Raw genomic sequence first — 24636 nt, 5'->3', positions numbered from 1 at the left:
CAGGGTCCCTACGCAGTGTTCACTGCTCCCTTCGCTGGACTTCGCTGACAATAATCGCTCATTTGGAATGCCCTGGAACGTCATCAAAGCAAATTAACGGCAGCGTCACGCAGATTATGATTTAACATAAATAAATATTGTAATTTATTTTACTTTCAAATTTAAATACATATAAAATACATATAAACGTATGTATCTAAAAAAATATAGTCCAAATGTATATGTTTAGACCGTTAACACATTAACAGATTTTTGTGGTCTTATTTCACATAGTTTTTTTCCCCACACACAGCCTATATTTAACTATCCTGTGATAACATTAAATAAAACAACAGAGAGATTCACCTCTCCAGTTTTACTTTCATTCATAAAATACAATATGCAAATGTAACATGAATCGCCATAACCATTCATAAACACTCTAATTTGTATAATGATAACAACATTTACAACCGCTTCATTTCAGAGCCTTAAAAAAATATTATGTAAAATATCACCCAAATGTGTTGCTTTTATTTATTTTATTGTGAATTTATTATCTATTGTGAATTGGCACAAAAATAAAGATTTTGTAAGTTCTTATTTTTTTGAACCGAAAATGAACCGAACCGAGCTCTCCAAGACACTGTACCGAACCGAATACGATTTTAGCGTACTGTTACACCCCTAATAAATATATAAAATAATATTTATATTCACTGTTTATAAGTTTTGTAAACTATAACCTAAACTTGTCGTGGTGATGATGTCAGTAACATCAGTTTACACAAAACCTTTTGACACGTCCATTGCTCCAGACTGCATTGTTAAATTTTAGGAGTAATGTTAAATAGCCACTATAAAATAGCACATCTCAGTTACAAGAATCAAACCCATGAAATAACACTTTGAACAATAAAACCAAAGTATTTATTTGTTTATTTATTTTTGCAATGTGATAATTATTAATTTATAATAACTAGCCAATTATTAGTAGTAGTTGTAGTATGTATTGCTATAAGAGACTGTCAAATTTTTTACTATTATATATATTTTTTTAATTATTAAATATGTATGTCATCTTTAATGTTCAATTGTAATGTAAAATTCAGTTATTTTAGATTAAATATGACACTATAGGCGGTTAATAAATCAGTATCAACCAAAGTCATCTTTGCACAGGTGTATTTATGGGTTAATGTTGATCAGAAGGCAGTAAATGCATTTACACACCACAGTTGTATAACATAATGTGATTAATGTTTTAAACATAACATTTTGAATAAAGAAATTTTAAATGAATTACAGAATGAAATGATACTTGGAATATAAAAGGATTATCGCTAGAAGGTGGCAGTAAATCATTGAGTTTATGAAGGAGACATCCAACAGATTCGTTCAAAACTATGATTCATTCTGGAATAAGAATCAAAAGTCTTTCTCTACTATTGGGTCATTATAAATCACTCACTCAACAGATGCATTCAAAGAGTCATATTCATTCAGGAACGAAGCACCATTCTGTGCGTTATGCTGGAGTCAGTTGCAAAGCGGTTCTGTGTCTTTACTTAAAATGTTTATTTGGCAGAAAAATCAAACACCATATTCTGAGACATCAGTTAACACTGAATATTAATGAAATAAAATCATCATATTGTTTAAAACAAAAGCTATGACTGTTGCTTATTTACACCTAATGGATAGTGGTCTGCAAAATGCAGTGTCCAGTGTGTCGCATGCACTGATCTATAGAGTTCTCCATGGTCACGTACTTTGATATGTCAGCTCAATAAAACAGGCAATGTGCCAAAGATGGGGGTAGCTGTGAGTGAATAAATTAATATTTAGGCTATAAGAAAATAATAAATTGTATTTCTCACGCAGGTTGTCGAATTTATGCCTACAGAAGTCAGCCCTGTCTATAGACTCTGCCCAGTACGGGCTATTATTTGTTATTCTGGTAAACATGTCTCAAAATATCTATTTTTATTTTCCACAGAAGAAAGTCGTACTGTTTTGAAATGACTTAAAGATAAGTAAAGTGACAACAGAACTTTCATTTTTTTGGGTGATTTATCCCTTTAACATGAATTTTTTGGCAGTATTTTCACACAGTTTTTGTGTTCAATAATATAATAACACTCACCATAGTTTCTCCAGTTTACAGTGTGGATCCTCCAGTAGAGCAGACAACAGCTTCACTCCTGAGTCTCCTGGTTTATTATCGCTCAGATCCAGTTTTCTCAGGTGTGAGGGGTTTGATCTCAGAGCTGAAATCAGAGCAGCACAGCCTTCCTCTCCAATACTGCAGTTATACAGCCTGCAGAGAGTGAAGAACATGAATGATCTCTGAGATTGTGTTTAATCTTTAGGGTGAGAGTGTGTTTGTTTGTGTGTTTGTATGAGCACTACTTTTTCTATACACCAGGATTGGCACTATGGAGATTTCAACTTGCCAGAACAAGCACAAGCTAAGAAACTAATTGAAATGCACTTTACCCACATGATTCCTGACACTAGTTCATTATTTTTAGTTCTTCAAACCATATAGTACTATATAGACAATAATATTGAAATATTAAGAGTAACATTATAGCAGAGATGTTCACAAGTCTTTAACCTGAAGTCCGAGTCGTATCTTAAGTCTTTGGTCACGAGTCAGAGTCGAGTCTCAAGTCATTTAATGGCTTGCTAAAAAAATCCATTCAAAATCCTCATGTATTGAAATCTTCCTATTTATGAAGCTGTTAAACAAAATGTATGAGCTATGATCGGCTTATTTTAATTTTGATCTTGCTTTTTTTAAGAGGTGTTGAGTTGTAAGGTTAATGTACATCCAGCCTGTTACTTATATGTTTTAATCCATTACTATGTTCAAAACAGTTTTTCTGTTATCAGATTCTATAATAAGAGTCCTATCGATCATGACACATAAGGAAATATTTGACACAAGCCTCTATATTTTCTTCCAAGCAGAGGTCCAGACAAAAAACACACATTTTTACATTTACACTGTAACAAAATTCTGTAGTTTTCACAGCATTATTACTGTAAAATGAACAAATTCATACTGTAGATTATGTATACAGTATGTTGCTGTAAATCTGCAAAGCATCATGGGTAAAATTACAACAGTGGGAAATTTTACAGTAAAATTATATTTTCCTGTGAATCATAGTACAGTATAGTTTTGAGCTGCATTTTCTCTCAGCTGTATTAACCGACGTAATGGACGTATTTTTTGCAATTTGACCTCAGAAAGGTAAAGTTACTCATTATTTCTCCATAATTTTTGTTATTATTGTTATATTTACAGTTTTCACTTGTGAAGTAATGCGTCTTTAACTTTCAGAGAGCGTGAGAGAGAAAGTCAACCATGAGAGCGTGAGAGGAAAAGGTGGAAGCGGGCGGACATCCACATTAACCGCTAAGTGTTCGCATATTATTCTAAAAAGAGCATAACATTTTTATATATTTTCATACATGGCAACATTTTATTGCTAACGTCATTATTTCAGTAAAGGACTGACACGACTGTATCAAATTTAATCTGGAATTGCGTCTGTGTGTGTTTGTGGATTAGCCGTTTGAAGCTACGTATGTTTGTCTCTTGCTAGATACCACGCGATGGATATTGCTTTAAAATGAAAAGAAAATGCAGCAACAGGTAAGACTTTAAAACTGCACAACATTTTTCATAGGACTATGTGTTTTGTACTTGAGCGTCAGTCCTCGGATATCAGTTAAAATAGCATCGCGCCACAGACTAAACGCCATCAATTCTCAGCAAAACTGAGTCACTCAAGGCTAAAGGCGAAACTGCGTCCGACCAAAAGACAGTTTTTAAATATAATTTAAAACGTGGTGCATTTCTGCTATACATTACTGTGTCTTAAATAATACTTCTATCACTGATGGAAATTATTTTGTATTACATTAAAATAAAGACAAAGTTAATCAGCATATTCTCCTTATGTTTGTATGTGAAGTCGAAATCAACCCCAACTTTGCTTTAAAATGCATCGCAAAAGCTCCTAACTGAAGATCACATGATCACTAACCAAAATCACTTCCGTGAAGAGACCATGAAATGTTCCCTTCGCCCACAGACTTCTGGAAGGGCCTTTCGTGAAAGGATTAAGCTCACTTTCATTTGGAACAAATGGCGTCCCCTTCCTAAAAAAAGTCATTTGTAATTGGCCCTATGTTATCAGAATAGCCTGTCCTTGTATGTTTGGTGTGGCATCATAAGGGTGTCCCTTGTTTTGCCTGTTTAATTTTTTGTGACCCATTTTTAATTTGTTGAATGTGCTGTATTTTCACACATATTGCATGTTTGTACTTTTATTATTTGTGTTAATTTATTTCTAAACTGCTCTTAGCTGTAAAATACTCTGTTCTGCACATTTTGTATGTAAGTCTTATCTGACACAGTCTGGCCAATCCAACTTGTACTGTATATTGTCATCAAGCTGTCAGTTTTGCTTATAAACTTTTACATTAATAACAATTTTTTATTTACTGCAGGGAAGAAGACTCCAGCCCAGCAAGATGATGCCAGCTCATGTCCATCTCAGGAAAGAAAAAAAGGATTCATGCTGAACGTCACACGCAGAAACCAGAATTAATGCATCCCGTTTAGGTCTTCTGTATGCACTCGATACATATAGAGCTGTTTTACATAAAATTCTTTGAAGAAAAGACACCAAAAGATCAGCTAAATTGATGTTTGTAATATATGAAGATTGATAGATATATATTGGTGGCCAAAATTACTTGAACATTAGTATTTTTACCAGCTAAAATGGTTTTAGGTCAGTTATTTCTATCTTTTGCTGTAGTGTGTAAGTAGGAAATATCAGTTTTCATTTCCTAACATTCATTTTGCCATTAATTGAAATAATCCAGTGAGATTTCTGTGAGATTTCAGCTGGTGAAAATACTAGTGTTCGAATCATTTTGGCCACCACTGTATAAATGTTCATTATTTTTATTCTCACTGATATTAAAATGATATTGAAAACACTTTTCTAAGTTAGCTTTTAACTCAAAATAAAATCAATAGATATCGCTGTTATTTTATAATGCTGTTAACACTTTCTCTGACAAGCAGCAGTCATGAAAACTGGTTTGTCATGTAATGTTTGACATATACCCTGTACTGGAACTAAAGATTTTACAGTTAAAATCTATAAATTTTTAGGTTTATGCAAAATAAAAATAATAGACTGAAAAATACAAAATTTTTAAATGTATTTTCACATTTTAAAGCCAAAAAACAAAACAAAAAACAGTGCCTTCCTTTTAGACTACACACAATTAAAGCAGTAATGTTCATTATACCAGTGTTTTTCAACCTTTTTTGAGCCAAGGTACATTTTTAATTGAAAAAAATCACAAGGCACACCAACAATCGAAGCTGTAAAAAAATTTAACTCTGTAGCCTATATTAACAATATACAGCCATTCTTATCGAAGTGTCTTGAACAGGAATCAAATAAACACAAAGAAAAAAGTATTTTATGATCTTTTTCATATTCAGGGCTCGAAATTAACTTTTTTACTTGGTAACACCCAAAAATTAAGGAGCACCAAAAAAAATTTAGGAGCACCACAACTGCCAAGTGAGCAGATCAGCCAGCACTCATCCTGGCATTTCTTTTTAGTAATTTCTTGGTAGAAATAACAAAAAATAAACTACACAATTCTTTCTTAATCCTATTAAGTGCAAACAATAAATGCAGCCATAATCAAAGTAGGCTACTCTCTCAATTTCAAAGTGCAAATAGAGACCTAATTTTTCAAGCATGATATAGAGCTATTGACAAATACACAACCTATGAACCTATTACAACCCAAATATACTAATAACAGCCTAGATATGTTATGTAGCCTAATTTTTCGTACATTGGGGAGTTGCTCTCTAAACCCGATGTATCAAAATTGCCTTGGAATGCGCGTGCGTGTTTGCTTTCGGTTTCGTTTTAACGATCACACGAAACTCTCGGGGGTGCTGAGCATGCATTAAAGCAATAATTTAACAAAAGAATTTGAAAGTGGGGGACCACAAACGGGATTTCGAAAAGTCTGATGTGAATATATGCCTTGTACATTATATACTGAAGCGGAGGCGCCAGAATTGCATACATTACTATATTTCTTCATAAGCATATTGTGAAGAGATTTTAATGGTCCACAATCAAAAATCACAATCAGCTCACAGCAGTCTGTGCAATAGTTAGACTAGCGAAAGTTTTGTAAAGAAATGAAAACAAGTCGCACTACAACAATTTCTTGCACAAATGCTCCCAAATATATTTAGAGGTCGCGCAGATTAAATTTTGGGAGCATATGCGACCAAAATGGTCGCAATTTCGAGCCCTGATATTCCTTCTTCTGTCAAATAAAAAGTGCATTTAACAATATATTGTCATTCTTATCAAAGTGTCTTGAATAAAAATCAAACAAACACAATGAAAACAGTCTTTTTTGATCTTTCATATTTCTACCTACTCAGTGTGAAACCTGGGCCTGTTTTAGGTGAAAGTGAATAATTTCCCACGGCACACCTGACGATCTGTCACGACACACTAATGTACCGCGGCACAGTGATTGAAAAACACTGCATTATAGTACAGTATACTATTACTATTTGTTAAAAATTTATTTATTCTTGAATTAATTCATTCAAAAAGAGCATTCTATCAATCTGAATGTGATTATGGTACTGTGGTATTCACTGTATACAATTACAGTAATCCAGTAAATTACTGTGATTTTCCTCTTGAAATCTAAACGTTCTTACTTCAAAGCATTATCTACTTAAAAATGATCAAAACACTCATCTTGAGCAGAAAAAGATAACTAGATTTGCAGCATTGTTTGTTCTGCTGTGTTTTAGTGAAACTAATCTATAATTTTGCTGTTCACCGTGTTTCTGTTGTTAAAATAACCGCGTCATCTGCAGCTTTTGGTGCGTGTCTGGATTGAGAGAGAAAGCGCACAGAGCTGAAAGGGCTTGCATTAAGCGAGTTTATCTTTAGATTAAAATACAAGAAAGATATTTGCCATAAATGACACTGATCGGCTGTTATGTGATCCGCTCCGCTGCTTTGAGGTGCTGCTCACTTAAAGGGATAGTTCACCCAAAAATGAAAATTTGATGTTTATCTGCTTACCCCCAATGCATCCAAGATGTAGGTTACTTTGTTTCCCCAGAAAAACACAAACAAAGATTTTTTACGAAAACCGGTGCAGTCTGCCAGCCAAATAATGTGAGTGGATGGGCACCAGACCTTTAAAAGTAAACAAAAACATGCACAGACAAATCCAAATTACACCCTGCGGCTCGTGATGATACATTGATGTCCTAAGACACGAAACGATTGGTTTTTGAGAGAAACTGAACAGTATTTATATCATTTTTTACCTTTGATACACAGCCACGTCCATCTGTCATGTGCACGAGTTCGGCATCAGTCACGTCACATGAGCACGCGCTCTGTGGTAGAATACGCAAACGCCGGAAGCGATCTGTCGCATGAATACGACACTCATTGTTTACACAGTGCACAGAGATTGTGGGTATAGCGGCTATTCAAAATGGTAAATACTTGCGCTTATCCTGATTGTTTAAACCGATTTAAAGCTAAAAGATTACATTAGTTTGCGCAAACTCATCCGGGACTTTTCACTGATTTCCCCTTACGGCGTTTGCGTATTCTACGCTAGAGCGCGTGCTCATGTGACGTGACTGATGCCAAACTCGTGCACATGACAGATGGACGTGGCTGTGTATCAAAGGTAAAAAATGATATAAATACTGTTCAGTTTCTCTCAAAAACTGATCGTTTCGTGTCTTAAGACATCAATGTATCGTCACGAGTCGCAGGGTGTAATTTGGATTTGTCTGTGCATGTTTTTGTTTACTTTTAAAGGTCTGGTGCCCATCCACATCCATGATAAGGCTGGCAGACTGCACCGGTTTTCATTAAAAATCTTCGTTTGTATTCTTCTGAGGAAACTAAGTCACCTACATCTTGGATGCATTGGGGGTAAGCAGATAAACATCAAATTTTCATTTTTGGGTGAACTATCCCTTTAAAATGGTGCTGCTGTTACGGTCCATATGGATGCAGGGGTGCAGATGCAGTCCACCTTTTGGATATCCAGGGGCATGTTTTGTGTTTTTGGGGCCCTTAGCAAGTGGTCCTGGAGGGCCCCCTATAGGTGGATTTTGCTAATAATTCTGTGGTAGAGATGAGTATTGTTTACATTTTATCGATACTGATACCATACTGCTTATCGATACCGTTATCCATACTACTTTCTATAAGTTGGTGCAAAAATAATGTAAAAAGATTAAAAAAAAATTCAAGTTATTTTATTACTGCAGTTTACAAATTCCCTTTAAGTAAACAGAAAAGGGCACAAAAAGCACCTTTGTATAATATATAAAAATGCTCTTCAAAGAGAGAGAGAGGTTTCCTCAGCACACCACAACATGTTTGAACATCATAAGCATAGGAGCACAACAAAATGTAATGGAGAATTATGGCGTCCCTAGCTGTTTTTATTTAATAAAATTAACATATTGTCTTTCTCAGGGAGCAGGCGTGATTGCTCCTAAGTGTCCCTCTCTGTTTTAGAGGGCCTTTTTTTATCTCTGTTTTTATCTAAAAAAGGCTTATTTTTAACATGTAGAATTATTTATACTGATACTCCCATCAGGATTTTTACAGACATTCATTCAGGGTCTGAATTAATTTTTGAAATTGGGGTGAATTTCCCTTTTACGTGACTCTTGTGGGAGGGAGGATTATTATTATTTTTTTTATTTAAGCGGTTGAGGGGGGCTTTTTTTCCCCAAAAAATTTGATTAAATGTTTGATCATGCTGTGTACTTTAGTTTTTACAATAGGGCAATTATTGAGTGAGCATGAGCACACCGTCTCTGGAGAGCGCAGAAGTGCTGAATGGTTTAAATACTGGCCAAACTTGAAAAGAAATGCAAATTATAAACTTTAGTGACAATGTAAACTGTGACAATTCCTGTTTCAACCGTGCAGTGTGCAGCTCGCTTATAGTGCAGACGCGATGTGGTCATTTAAAGACAGAGAGCTTGCGGAGATTCACTCGTGCTGTTTGTAAAATAACTCCTCACAGAAAGTTTTCTAATTTTGTAAGTTATTTAATAAAGAAATATGAATTGTACCTCAACGCAATTGAACACCCTACTGTGAATATCAGTATTTAAGGATAAAAGACTCGAGTTGCTTTTAACATATTCACAAGTCCTTCTCCTGGAGTCGGGTCAAAAGTAATCGTCAAGTCAAGTCTGAAGACTATAAAAATGCAACTCAAGTGCGACTGAGGCCAGAGTTAATTTATCTCTCCCGGGAGTTTATTTGAGTTTACTCTCAAGAGTGTAAATTAACACTGAAGCAGAGTTTATGACATTAAAGTTAATGAGATAATTAGTGATTAATTAAGTGATGATTGATCATTATTGAAGACACCTGATGTTAACAAGCAGAATCACCAAAGGAGAAAATCACATTTTGTAAGCAACCTTTAAAGTGGTCAATGTTTGCATTAGTTGATCTCTTGACCCTTACATTTTTAACAATTTAATTTGACATATTACTCTGCTGTTTTTAAGATTGTGAAGTGGTTTAGAGGGCAGGGAAATTTAGAAAATGAACATCGCTGTATTTTTTTTCTCACTCTGAATTAGAGAAAGTAGTATTTATGAATGATGTTCTCTCTTATATAAATACTCTTCAAACTGATTAAAATATTCAAGTCTTGGTGCCACTGAGTACTTGCAAATCTGTTATTCATGAACAGGAAAAAGATTTGTCAATTTGTATTTTTGTAATTATTTACCTGTATTGGCTGTATTTTATTGTCAATGAACAGACTGCGTTGTCCAGTTAGTAGCCTAATGCTTAACTGCCAGAGGCGCCGACACCATCACTTGATTTATTCCTCCCTTATAAATGTGGAAACAACTTTACTCAACAATAGTAAGACATTTTTCGAAACTATTCTAAATATTTATTATATTGGTGTAGGCTATATTCACAATAAAAACAACACTTTTTTTAAATGACGGAAACAAACAGGATGCCACTGTGAGCGCATCACAAAAATGAAACAAAATTCTGCATATAGGCTGCTACTTGTTGCACAGTTTATTTCATTTTGTTAATTTAATAATTATATAGAAAAATATATATTTCACCTATAGGCTTATTTATTTATTTTATATATAGCTTTATTATGCTTTTCTCCATTTGCAGAAGCGCTGCAGGTGTGTGATGTGATCATGTGAATCCTCACGTTCTGTTATTCATGCTTTTTGCGTCTATAAAATTAATCTCTGGAAAACAAATGAAGGTATTTTAATGGGTCACAGCCACGTAATTTAATTGTAATTTAAAATGATCTTGTTGTTAACGGTTAATAATGTCGGTTTGGAGAAATAAAATAAGTAAAATTAACATTTCTGTTTACAAACGGTCTAATAAAAGTTAATCAGAAAAATAATGTTTTTTGTTTTCTACGCATATTTTCTTTGTCGATAACAAAACATCAAAAAACCGATGGAAACTTAGCAAGTGTTCTTCAAAATGAATTCTAAAAATCTTTTCTAATATTTTTGACTTTGCCGTATCGAATTATGCCTTTAATGTATGACAGAATACACTAAAAAAAAAATCATTCACCCAATTAAAAAAATGTAGGGTAATGGTTCACATCTATATCTTGAAAAATATATAAACCTGGCACAGAGTATATTTTCTTGTTGAAGAAAGTCAATTAAATTCTAGTTTTGATCTGAAGATATAGATTTAATCAAAACAAAAATTCTCATTTAAGAAATATAAACAATTATTTATAATTACTACAACTGACTTCCAGTCACAGCCTCAGATGAAATCAACTGAAATAAAACATTAAATCTCTGAAGATCTCAGCAGAGGAGGATTAAACAACTCCACAAACAGCAGCACCAGCTTCACGCATTACTAACCGCTTTGACTTCATTTCTGTCATATGTCTAACAAAAAAGTTATTATTGAGAACAGAGGTTTAGATGTTGAATGGTTTGTTTAAAGTCACCATTAATGTGGTCAGTGTTTCCTTCAATTGGCCTCAAAAAAGTTAAAAGAAAACATGATCAGGTGGTGTTGGCTGGTTATTAACAATGACATAATTGTCGTGTAATGGCCTGATACACTGATCTCATCCAGAGTCTAAATGTGTGATTGGTAAATTAATCTTATATTGTTGTAAAAAGTTATGTTTTAATCTGGTAATATGATGCTTCCCAAAACACTTTGCACATATGACCTGTTCACACACATTCATTAAGAATCAGCAAATGAACCTCAATAATGGTGACAGTAAACAAAATAAACAAAATGCTTTATGCTGCAGTGCATTCTGGGAGCACCAATCAAAAGTCATCCATGCCTCCCAAAATGCACTGCAATATGAATAAATGAATTGTCTTAGTATTTTCTTTTATACTAACTATTTGCTTTAGTGTTTGCTATTTGTGTTGTGATTTTTTAGTAGCTTGTTTCGTGATGTTCAAAGATCTGTATATCTGAATTTTTCTTTGTTATGATAATGTGCTTTAAAAAACAATGTTATAAAGACAATGACCTAGTGACCAACTAAAGCAAACACTATTCAAAAAATGGTAACCTTCAAATGAAATTCACTAAAACTATGAAAATAAACCTCTGTTAATTCTCAGTGTGAACTTCTGTGTGACAAATAAAGTCAAACTGGGGTGCGTTTCCCAAAAGCATCATTAGCCAACTATGGTCACAACTTCTGTTGAACTCTGTTGGTAACGACTGAACTTGTGACCAAAGTTGGTTTTGGGAAACGCAGCCCTGGTTAGTAATGTGTGAAGCTGGTAATGCTGTGTGTGGAGCTGTTTAATCCTCCTCTGCTTTTATTTCAGTTGATTTCATCTGAGGCTGTGACTGGAAGTCAGTTGTAGTAATTATAAATCATTTGAAATATTATTTCTTAAATGGGAATTCTTGCTTTGATTAAATCTATATCTATAAAATTTCTATAAAATAGTTTTCATAGAAATATTGTTTAGTGCAAGTTATTTATTTTTATTTGGCTCAAGTTATAAAATATAGATGTGAACCATTAAATGTGAACCTGGGCAAATCTGTTTTACATTCAGCACTTGTTTTTTCACAGTCTTGACTGCAAATGTTTGTGATTTGTTTGTATATTATTTTATTTGTTATGTACTATAGATTCTGACAATTCAAACAAAAATCAGGCTCCTGTATTCATGAAATCAATTACTATCTTTGGTCAAAAATGCAAGTAAATTAAAATGTTATTTGTGTGCTATACTTTCATATTTTTAGTAGCTATATACAGCAAAACTACAGCGCTTCCATTAGACTATTTTTTATGAAGCTGTCAACACTGTAAACTCTGACGACATGCAATCAGTTGATGAACACCCATTCATATGTAGACTATTGTTATTAAATTATATATATACCATTTTTATTTTATTTACAAGTTTTGTGCTTTACCTGTTTCATTCGTTCAATATTAAGAAATAGGTTTTCAAAAATTGTTTTTCAAGAAAGAATTCAACCCCCCAAAATGTAGTTTGTCTATGTAACAATATGAGGTAACTGTCGCTGTGATATTAAAGACAAACACTAAATTGCTGGTGTTGAAAAAAGGCTCCAGAAAAGTATTAAAAAGAAAAAGTTAAAAAGAAGCCAATTAAATGATTATTTATTAATTTTTACATGTATTTTAAAATGGTTTGAACTGAGGGTGAGAGGGCACAAAACCACTTCTATAGAAAATTGTTTTTTTTTTGTTTTTTTTTTTACTTTTACTTTTTACTCCAAACCTTATAGTTACTGATATGTGATGAGACTCACCATAGTGTCTCCAGTTTACAGTGTGGATCCTCCAGAAGAGCAGACAACAGCTTCACTCCTGAGTCTCCTGGTTTATTACCGCTCAGACTCAGTTCTCTCAGGTGTGAGGGGTTTGATCTCAGAGCTGAAATCAGAGCAGCACAGCCTTCCTCTCCAATACTGCAGTAACTCAGCCTGTAGAGAGTGAAGAACATGAATGATCTCTGAGATTGTGTTTAATCTTTAGGGTGAGAGTGTGTTTGTTTGTGTGTTTGTATGAGCACTACTTTTTCTATACACCAGGATTGGCACTATGGAGATTTCAACTTGACAGAACAAGCACAAGCTAAGAAACTAATTGAAATGCACTTTACCCTCATGATTCCTGATACTGAACTAGTTCATCATTTTCGTTCATCAAACCATGTGTAGTATTATATAGACAATAATATTAAAATATTAATAGTAACATGTTTTTGAGATTGTGAGGTGGTTGAGAGGGCAGGGAAATTTGGAAAATAGACATCACTCTATTAAAGTAGCATTTATGAATGCTGTTTCCTCTTAAATAAGTACTCTTCAAACAGATTAAAATATTCAAGTCTTGGTGCCACTGAGTATTTGTAGATCTGTTATTCATGAAATTGATAAATATTGTCAATTTGTATTTTTGTAATTATTTATCTATATGTTTTATTTTGGATTATGTTATATCATATTATATTTGGACTCGTGTGGTAGTTTACAATGGGGCTAAAGATGCACAGACACATTTAAAATTATTACAGACTTATGTAGCAAATGAGAATCATTAAAATTACAGGCTTATATTTTGAAACAAAGGTCTTGTTTATGTTTTCAGCTTTAACTGGAACATTTAAAAAAAGATGGTATTTGGTGTTAAAAAAAAGAAATAATCACCATATTTTTAATGCAACATCATATTTAGTAATATGACATCACTCACAAGATATAAACAATCTTTTAATTAAGATAGTATAAAGCCATTTTAAGTTATGGGATCTTCAAGCAGTGTCTATCTCAATCTTTTTATTTTTCTTTAGATGAAAAAATTCCTGTTTTTTTGTTTGTTTGTTTGTTTTTTAACCTCTTCAGCTCTGCATCCCCCTCATCAGAGTTATTGAACAGAATTAATAAATTGTGAAGAAGTGAACTAGACATATATGCCATTTGAAAGATTATAACCTCAACTTTCTTGTCCATCCCATCACTTTTCCATTTATTTTACATAACATAACATAACATAACATAACATAACATAACAGGTCTGAATTTGCCCCATAAACAATGCCCCCTTCGTGACGATGACGAAGTAATATTTATATTCATATTCATATCGCTCAAACTGACCAAACATAGATGAGTCATTTATCAAATGAAGCTTGCCTTAACACGTTTATGTTGACTGGTGATTACGTCATCACGTATTGTGTCATATGTCTGAAAAGCTCCCAATCAGATCTGTCCAAAGAGACACAGATCAAACTCCTAGACCAATCCGATCTCGATTTATGTCTTTCCAAACACGAGGGAGGAGGACGCACTGCTCATGAACCCAACAATGACTGATTGCAGAACAGCAGATCCATACGTCACAGCAGTCACACGGCAGCAGCAGGCTCATCCGGTTGTGGGCGGAGTCTCCTGCTGTGGCCCAATCAGGTCCCAATTCGCAAACTATGTGTTTTAAATAGTATTCGCAAATAGAATTAGTATGTCCCAAATCGTATTATGTTTAAAAAGTATTCCAAAGATTTCCGGGTGGTCTACTACTTAACTTCAGAATACGACATACGGATCAATGCACCCACAACACGTTACGCGGTGAACGAAGATTCGATTAGAACTACAAACACGCATAAAAAGTGTTAAAAAAAACTACAAACATGGTGGATATGCGCGATCAACGGACGGGTGGAGAAAGGGGTTTGAGTTATAAATAATCAATGTGTTACCTGATAAAAAAAAAAAAAAAATATATATATATATATATATATATATATATATATAATTTTATCCGCGTTATATTTCCTGTGCAGCAACATAATGAACTTTTAGAACTGCAGAAACAAATGATGAGAGTCTGCAGCCAAAGAGTCCTTCGTGTTTCACTTTGAATTTAAGGATGATATTGATATGGACATTTTCCTTAAAGAGTGTGAGAACAAAACATGCCTCAGGATTAACTGCATAGGTTTAACCTAATTTAGTTAGGTGAGTAATGTGTGGTTATTATTGTTGTCAAATGTGTGCCTTCTGTGCTATAACATTTGTTTGATTTTGTAATATTTTTTGGGGAAATCCAGTTAATGATGCGTATAGTGTATAGTACATGGTATTATGTACTATGAAAAACTGGTTAATCCTGAAATTATTAAGTAAAAATATAGTTTGACTTTATAAAAACGTTCTATTGCTCAGGTTTTGTTTTGTTTTTTGTTTAAGCTTTGCACTCAGTTTATATACTGTTTATCTTTTAAGACAACAAAAATGTTACACACACGTATATATAATTTAAATAGGCGCAATTAAATACATATATAATTTAAACAGACGCGAATACATATATATTTATAAATATGTATTTTTTTCAATTAAAAACTAACTTTAAATTAAATACTGACTTAACATTAACAGCTTTGAAACACTTCACAAAGATAAGAAGTGCAATTTCTGGTGTTTATCATTAATAAATTATTATTATTATTATTTAAATAACATACAACACGTTATAAAGAAACAACATTAAAAATTTTGCGATCTTGATCAGAGTTAGGACACTATGGTTTATCAACAAATACTATAATAGCTATGAATTATTCCACCCATGTGTTAAAATTTAAGGTGTTTTGTGTAAAATGAGACCATTTTTATCCATTTAGCCCAATGTATGTGGGAATAGGACACTTTTATTCAGGGATGCCTTATCCAAGTAGGGCTCGCTGCAGCCTGCGGTGGACATCCAACCCCGCCCACATCCATGTGTGACGTCAGGAACCACGCCCACGTCAATGCGTCACCGTGTGACTCCCCTCCCCATCGGTAGCCTTAAAGCGGTGCATTTCAAAATACTTCACGAAATGTATCCATGTAAAGTAGCTAAATGGACATTGATAATACCTGCAGTTTCTGTAACACACATGAGGAAGACTTGTGTCATTTGTTTTATAATTGTGAATTGTCGAGTTTTTGGTCTGATGTTAGCACCTTTCTATTTCTGCAAAGAAATGTTAATTATATGCTTTCTTTAAAAGATGTTATCTGTACTTATTCTCAAAAAAGTAAAATGATTGAGTACGTTGTTAACTTTTACATTTTGCAAGGCAAATATTATATTCATAAACAGAAATTTGCTAAATTTATACCAAAATGTAATTTATTTTTATCAGAAATAGAAGTTTTTAAAAAGTCTTTAAAACAAATGAATACATTTGTTGTTACATTTCATGGAGAACTTTTTTTCTGGTTATGCTTCCACAATATAATTTTTGTATATGTAAGGGGAAAGGAAGAAAATTTGAACTATTGTTTAGTTGTTTCTAGGTTTTAATTTAGTTTTTTGTTTATTTATTTACTTTTTATTTATACGTTTATTTATTTCTTTTTTTTCTCTCTATGGTATTAGTTTATTTTAATTTATTTTATTTTTTTATCCCCCTCTTATTACATATTGTATTACTGTATACAGATTAAGCTTGTATTTTGTGTATCTGGATTTCTATTTCAATATTTTTGTAATGTCCAATTATTCTTTAATAAAATAATAAAAAAGAATCCCGATGTTGTACGCATATGCAAGAATGGCGGAAGTATGTTGTATCGGGGATGTAAACAAAACAGTTTGTATTAAATAATACAAATTAAACCTAGGTCATCTTTCATATGGAACTAATTACATTCGAACAGCCGGTAAAACGCTTGCTTTGGTTGATTAAAGTTAGGAACATGGTAATTGGTAATAAAACATTTAAACCTTACCCTATTTGTTTGTGTAATGACATAAATTCACGTTTATTATAATCGATTTTGACATAGCTTAGACAAGATCAGATTTAGACGGACAATTAAGTTTTGTTATTGTAAAAGTAACACTTAGCATATTTTCATTTTCATCTAATTCTCTAAAGATATGTCCACAAATGTGAACATTGCTAATCATATTATCACTATTTTAATGTGTTAATACTATTTAATTTGTTGGATGTGTGACGTGTTTGAACATGGGCGCGGCGTCTGGCGTCACACTTGGATGTGGGCGGGGTTAAATGTCCACCGCAGGCTGCAGCGAGACGCTCCTCGCCTTATCTTGCAGAATAAAGACCCCTAGAGGACAAACTGCCTCCCTTCAATTCAATCTCAGTAAAATAATAATAATAATAATAATAAAAATAAAAAAAATTCCGTTTACTGGCAGAAAGTGGAATCAAAAGAAACTTTCCAAGCTTTCCTAGAACAAACAGATCTTAAATAATAGCTGTTCAAATAAAAACTTAATTTAAAAAATAATAATTTGATCTTTTTTTTGTTTATCAAAAAATTATGAAAAAATGCAATCAAAAAATAGTAATTATTGCACCCATGTGTTAAAAGAATATGTTAAAAAATTACTTTGAAAAGATACCATTTTTATCAGTTTACTCCAATGTATGTGAGTCGGTGCTCTTTTGAATTCAGGGATGACAAAATCAGTAACAAATACAAAATATGCCGCAGAGCTGAAGGAGTTAATAAATCCATTTTACTGTGTACTCAGTTAATAAAAGTAAATTATTTGATCAAAGCAGAATATGGTACAATCATTGCTGAAGGGGTTGTTTTAGACAATAATTAACTTAGATATAATGTAAAACATATTACTTTGTGAGTCTTTTACCTCGAGTGTGACATAAAAAGCTGTTCTTTCCACCTCATATACTTCTGCATTTTCTCTTTGGAAGTTGCATTCAATATTCATTTGTCTGATAACTCTGAGGAGACACGTGTCTTTGGCCCGATTGTACTCTAATACTGGTGTGCAGTAATGAAAGAAGCACTTGTAGATTCTAGCAGTCACTGTCGCTGTGATATTAAAGACAAACACTAAAGGCTTCATCAAAATATTGCAATTAATAAGATGCCAATTTAATTATTTTTATTTATTAATTATTTATACATTTATTTAAAAAATGGTTTAAACTGAGGGTGAAAGTTATAGTTACTGAGATGTGATGAGACTCACAGTAGTTTCTCCAGTTTACAGTGTGGATCCTCCAGTAGAGCAGAAATCAGAGCAGCACCTTTCTGTGTAATAGGACAGCCGGAAAGACTGCAGAGAATAAACAGAAAAACTAAAGATGAGTTATTAGTGCTGGACTCATGTGTCTAATGTAATTGCTGATAAACACAGATGTAATACATATCATAGATATCAATTATTAAACCAGGCACTGAGAGAGACTCAGAGTCAAGTCCCATTTTAATAGACTTCAGACTCAAAATTAAATTAATTCAGATTTGACTCAACAAATAGGACCCAAATATTCCCATAAATATTCCCCAAAATTACTTGAGTCTTGTGGTACTTTTCAGTTTGAATATGTTTTATATATTCTCCATTTGCATAAGAAAGCTTTAATAATTAAACTATAGAGTGCTAATTACTGTGAAACTGTCTGAAAGGGTTAAGTGAAAATATGAAGTGCAGGGCAGAGAAAATGTTGCAGACTGCTGAAGATAGAGCTTCCTGTTTTGATCTGCAAAAATACTGTTGAAAGCCTAACAGGATGTGCTTGCAGGAAACGTCTGCTGAAGACACCAGCAGAAGATGCACGGAAGAGTGATAACTGATATATAAGTCTGTCTCTAAAAAGAAGAACTCAGAAGCACTTGGGGGAACTTAGAAGATTTTTGGCTTCTCCAACAGCGCTGTTGTTACTCTTGATTTCTCCTATTTGCTGAGCTTGAATAAAACTTTTAAATTTTGATAGATTGACTCCTGAACCATTTTTGAACATGCAGAGGACTATTTGAAAGTCCAACAGTCTTAACCCTGAACTATATTTTAATTTGTATTCAGCCCGTTTATTGTGCAGCAGTACATTTACATTTAGTCATTTAGCAGACGTTTTCATCCAAAGCGACTTACAAATGAGGAAAATGAAAGCAATCAGAATCAACAAAAGAGCAATTATATGCAAGTAATATTACAAATCTCACTAATTGCAAAACGTCAGTTTATAACTAGTAACGAAGGAAAGTTGAGTTGCTTCATTAAAAGCCTAGGATTAATGTAGACTAACCATGTTCCGTACACAACTATGTTCCGTACAGATTACCTTTTACCGCCGATCGCTGAATAAATATTTCCTGATCATATATAAACTATATGTCTGTGTCGTCTAAATTTATCTCTCTTTCATTCCCAATCACGACAGCGACACTCCCACTATTTGTTCCAGTGACATTTCAATAAGTTTGCTAGGTCTGTCCACTGCGCTTGAAAATGGATGGTGGGCAAACTAAACGTGAGACTGGCACTTGGGAGGGGAGACAACTAAAGCAGCGAAAATGTGCATTTTGATTTAATTTATGGATCTCACAGTATTGCAGTCTTTATGAAATTAATAATATGTTATCACAAATTGTTAAATAAATTACTTTTTGTTGAATAAATGCTTTGAAATGGGAATATTTAAACGTCAATTGTGGGCGATGACCGCTTGGCGCCACTCAATGCCAGAGACAGTCAGCAGAGGCTGTTTGCCCACCATCATCCTGCGTGCAGTGATAATTTTTATATTCTTAGTCAATTAAATTACGATTAACACAAGCATTAATGTTAATTTTTAAAAAAGGAGAAAAAAAGGCATCAATTTAACGTTACATGAATTTAATGTTATAACATTTTAAATGGTCATGCATTGACAAATTAAACACAAATTGAACATTGATTGTAACGTTATTTCATTGACAACTTTTCATAAAAAGTTATTTAATTTATATATATATATATATATATATATATATATATATATATATATATATATATATATATAAAAGATAGGATATTCAGAAACGTTATTTAATAATTTTTGTCATTGAAATCAAGGTATGCACTCTGTACGGAACACCATTGTTACCTGTAGGGAACACCGTTAATGCTTATCATCTTCCGTACACGTGCGGAGGAGGTACTTTCCCCCACTTTTCTCAAAAACTATTGGTCCAAAAGACATCAATCAAAGTGTATACTGTGCAATAGGTATTCTCCCAGAGAATGATCACACAAACATGCTTGTCATGCTTGCAACAACGGAGGAGTGGTCACTGGCGTGCGGTGAAGGGCGAAAAGTGTACGGAACATGATTAGTATTAAAACCTGTTGTGAAGCTAAACATAACTTCCGCTTAAATTTTCAGTTTAAAAGTCCCAAAGTCACTTTTAACTGTTCACTCATAAAACAGTCTCTTGTCGCCATCTAAAGGCGGAACAATGTAACGTTAACTAAAATCACCATCACGAACACAGGCACGCTTCTTCATACTAAACACTTATGATTAAATGCATCATTTAAAATATAGTTCACATTTTTATTTATTGAGTACTAATATTTAATAAACAACAACAACAAAAACAGCTATCAAAAAGTTGCTAGAAAAGAGTAAAGGCAGCTTTCTGATATACAGCATTGAATTTACATAAACATGCTACATAAACTATCTTCTTCTCTGAAACAAATACTAGATTAATGAGACCAAAGACTGCCCCTTAGATTTACTCACAACGAATTACATGTCATGTGTAACCACTACAGAGACATCGGTAAATTCCAGAAAATCTGGCCATGGTGAGAGCGCTCTCGAGCGGATTGATGAGTGCAGAACGCCCCCTGACGATATGGCTCTCACACGTCCGAAAACGATGAAGCACATTTTCAAATAGACATCTTTATTAACAAACTGCATACCAAACAGTAACCATATTTTTCTGGAGGAAAAAAAAAAGTAAAAAGTCACATGACTACATGCTTGCATCTATTGTCCCTTGAGTGGCATTGACTAAAAATCTTTTACTTTTTCCCCAGTTTCTCCAAAAACATTTTGTCTAATAACTTATGAATTATTAGATTGAATTTAATTTTTTTTTTTTTTTTTTTTTTTTTAATCTGAATGTAACTTTTAAGTGATTGGAAATTATCCCAATTCCAATATTTATAATATCAGAGAGTCACAACCCTGTTAAAGGCATATTGACTTTGCACAGATTAGACAAATCTCTCTAATCAAACACTTGATTCAACTCATCAGGTCATTAGTAGAGCGCTTTATGATGATAGCTGAGTGTCAAATAATAAAGACCTTAAAATATACAGTAACACAGAGAAACACAAACCTATACCGTATAAAACAATGTCAATAAAGCAAAGACAATGTAAAATACTCACTCAGCCTTTCTAGATGCTTTGATCACTGGCAGCAGCCTCAGGAGACATTCTTCTGATCGATCATATTTACTCAGTTTAAACTCATCCAGCTCTTCTTCTGAGTTCAACAACACAAACACCAGAGCCGACCACTGAGCAGCAGACAGAGACACTCCAGAGAGACGACAGGCTCCATAGATATATCCTCCACTCACATATGTCTGGACTTCCTGCTCTAGTGAGCAATCATTCAGTTCATTCAGACAGTGGAACAGATTGATGGATTTCTCTGGAGAGGGATTCTCTCTGATCTTCTGTTTAATGTATTCAGCTGTTTCCTGACTGATATCAGAGCTGCTTACTGTCTTTCTCAGGAGGCCTTGTAAGAGAGTCTGATTAGACTCTAGTGAGAGACCTAGAAGGAACCGGAGGAAAAGGTCCCAGTGTCCGTTCTCACTCTGTAAGGCCTTGTCCACTTCTCTCTTCAGTAAACTGGTCATTGGTGACCTGAACATGTTCCTCAGTCCTGTGTTTTGTTCAGAAAAGGACAGCAGCTTGAATAAAGCAGCAAGAAACTCCTGAATACTCAGATGAACAAAGCTGTACACCTTCCCCAGCTGCAGTCCAAACTCCTCTCTGAAGATCTGGGTACAAACTCCTGAGTACACTGACACTTCTCTGACATCAATGCCGCTCTCTTTCAGGTCCTTTTCATAGAAGATCAGGTTCCCTTTTTCCAGCTGTTCAAAAGCCAGTTTTCCTAGAGACAGAATAGTCTTTCTAGCCTGATCAGGATTGATTTCATATTTCCCATCATACTTCTGTGTCTTCAGTTTGGTCTGAAAGATCAGGAAGTGTGTGAACATTTGTGTGAGAGTCTTGGGAATCTCTGCACTCTCTGCTTTACCCATCATCCTCTCTAGAACAGCGGCTGAAATCCAGCAGAAGACTGGTATGTGACACATGATGAACAGACTTCTTGATGATCGGATGTGTGTGACGACTCTATCAGACAGACTCTGATCATTTATTCTCTTCCTGAAATATTCCTCCTTCTGAGGGTCGTTGAATCCTCGTACCTCTGTGACCTGGTGGACACACTCAGGAGGGATCTGATTGGCTGCTGCTGGTCGAGAGGTGATCCAGAGGAGAGCAGAAGGAAGTAGATTCCCCTTGATGAGGTTGGTCAGCAGCACATCCACTGAGGCTGATTCTGTTACATCAGACAAGCTCCGATTGTTTTGGAAATCTAGACGTAGTCGACACTCATCCAGACCATCAAATATGAACATGACTTTGTAGTCTTCATAATCTGACGACTTAAATTCTTTGGTTTCTGTGTGAAGGTGGTTTAGAAGATCCACAAGACTGAGATTTTTCTGTATTAAATTCAGCTCCCTGAAAGGAAGTGGAAATATGAAATGAACATCCTGATTGGTTTTTCCTTCAGCCCAGTCCAGAATGAACTTCTGCACAGAGACTGTTTTTCCAATTCCAGCGACTCCTTTAGTCAGCACAGTCCTGATGGGTTTGTCTTGTCCAGGTGAGGGTTTAAAGATGTCATTGCAGTTGATTGGTGTTTCCTGTGTCTCTGGTCTCCTGGACACTGTCTCAATCTGTCTCACCTCATGTTCATTATTGACCTCTCCACTGCCTCCCTCTGTGATGTAGAGCTCTGTGTAGATCTCATTCAGACGTGTTGAGTCTCCATGATTGGACATTCCTTCACTGATTCTCTGATATTTGTCCTGGAGTCTGGATTTGAGTTTTTGTTGATACACAGGCATCAGTTCTGAGCAAAGGAAATAACTGTTGTTATTGGCAGAGCAGTATTTTAGAAATGTATTTTTAGGTTTGATATGTTAGATGTGTCGTGACATTCAGGAACATTAGTGACTGAAGACAGAAGGTTGATCATAAAAATACAGGCTATAATCTGCTGATCCAGAGCTCTTACTGGTCTGTAGTGTGTTAGCGAGGTCTGTCTGCTTCATCTTCCTCAGGATGAGCAGTGTGATCTTCAGAAGCCCCTCTCTGACTCTGTTATGACCCTCATCATCATAATGGTCTCTTTCAGAGCATTCTGGGTAATCTGGACTCAATAGTCTCTTAAAACTCTTTAACTCAGAGACGATTCTGTGCTCAATCTCCTGAAATCATAGTAAATATTGAAACAATAAACATCCATTCAGTCACAGAGAAGGTGAACCAAAGGATCAATACACAAGAGTTAGAGCATGAATACTTATAAACATCACTGAATTATTCACAGCTGCTAATAACTTCCACTGTATGCTCAAACATCAGCGTCTACAGATACTGAGGTTAAAAGAGGGAGTTTGACTGGATTGTCTGTTTGCTAGATTGATGTTCATCTTTGTGCCGCAGTCAGGTTACATATGGATTCATCTTCTCTACTTTAGTAACTTAATATCTTACGTGTGTTAGAAAGTAAATGACTATTAAAGAGAAAATTTCACAGATTTCTCAGTTTCTTAATACTTTTTTTTGGGTAGGGAAGTAAATGTGACTATTCCAGAGACGATTTTACAGATAATTTTTTAATAATTTTACCCAGAGGATTATTTTTTTGGGATGGACACACACAAAACCAACCTTGAAAATGGAGTCTAAGTTCTTCTTTGCTGTTTGTGATTCTGGTCCTTTATGTTTTTGACTGAAGTTAAACAAATATTGAACATTTTTGTAAATATACTAATGTATTTCATGCACATCAGTAAATGAATGAATATCATATATTTCTTATACTGTAAACTAAACAACACCTCAGATCAGCAGATGATTCTCCCAAACTGAAATCAATTGGCTGAACCATTGACGCGTCACTCTTCATGGACACACAGCTGGGTTCAGGAGATTGATTCTGCCACAGACTGAAATATAACAGCAATACAAACTGTTTCTGAAAATCTCACACTGCTCTGACAGAAACACATTTACTGTTTCAAACTCCCATTAATGTTGATATTTCACTTGAGTAGTCTGTTGTGACTTGAGAGTTAAAAGATTAAAGTATTATTTTCATATAAATAAAATGAATCTGCCCCATGTGCTTTTTTCATTCATGCATTATAGACATTTTTGAAAGATCCATCAGTTGTTTTTTCCTCACAGACACATCGATGTGTTCAAGTTAATCTGATTCACCTCCTGAATCTGACTGTACAAGTATACATTTATTGTTTCTAAGCATTAAAAATGCAAAACATTTCAAACATTTTCTCACCTCTTGACTGTCTTTTTCTTTGTTTCATGTTCATCAGAGAGATTCATTCTGGAGGCCAT

At 34.2% G+C, this 24636-nt stretch overlaps 1 pseudogene; it reads right to left on the bottom strand.

Annotated features, from left to right (window-relative positions):
* Nucleotides 1–24636, bottom strand: part of LOC141338165 (NLR family CARD domain-containing protein 3-like) — a 26478-nt pseudogene extending 1842 nt beyond the window's left edge.

The sequence above is a fragment of the Garra rufa genome, chromosome 7 (genome assembly GCF_049309525.1).
Source record: "Garra rufa chromosome 7, GarRuf1.0, whole genome shotgun sequence".
NCBI classification, from domain to species: Eukaryota; Metazoa; Chordata; class Actinopteri; order Cypriniformes; family Cyprinidae; genus Garra; species Garra rufa.
This window is presented reverse-complemented; position numbering and strand designations above follow the sequence as displayed.